The following is a 325-nucleotide window of genomic DNA, read 5'->3' as shown; positions in this document are numbered from 1 at the left end:
TAATGAGAAGATAACCTTTGTTTCTTATTATCATTATCTTCTTTTTTCAGTCCTTCTGATCTGCTCAGCAATCCGACCAGACAAGAATCTCATTTGCATAGAAAATGATATACTTTACAAAATCTGATTTACAAAAGTTCTGATGTTATTACGAATTTCGTTCGAAGCTGAAATGCAAACTGTAAATTGAAATCCTGTTCTAGATAATGAATTTGTTAGATGTGAAATATTTGAATGACGTAGCTCTTACCGCACTCGCGTGCATGATGTATGCATGACGCTTTTATGAGAAAATGCAACTATTCATGATTCAGCATCACTCAGC

This window comes from Penaeus monodon, chromosome 30 (genome assembly GCF_015228065.2).
Source record: "Penaeus monodon isolate SGIC_2016 chromosome 30, NSTDA_Pmon_1, whole genome shotgun sequence".
In the NCBI taxonomy this organism is placed as follows: Eukaryota; Metazoa; Arthropoda; class Malacostraca; order Decapoda; family Penaeidae; genus Penaeus; species Penaeus monodon.
This window is presented reverse-complemented; position numbering follows the sequence as displayed.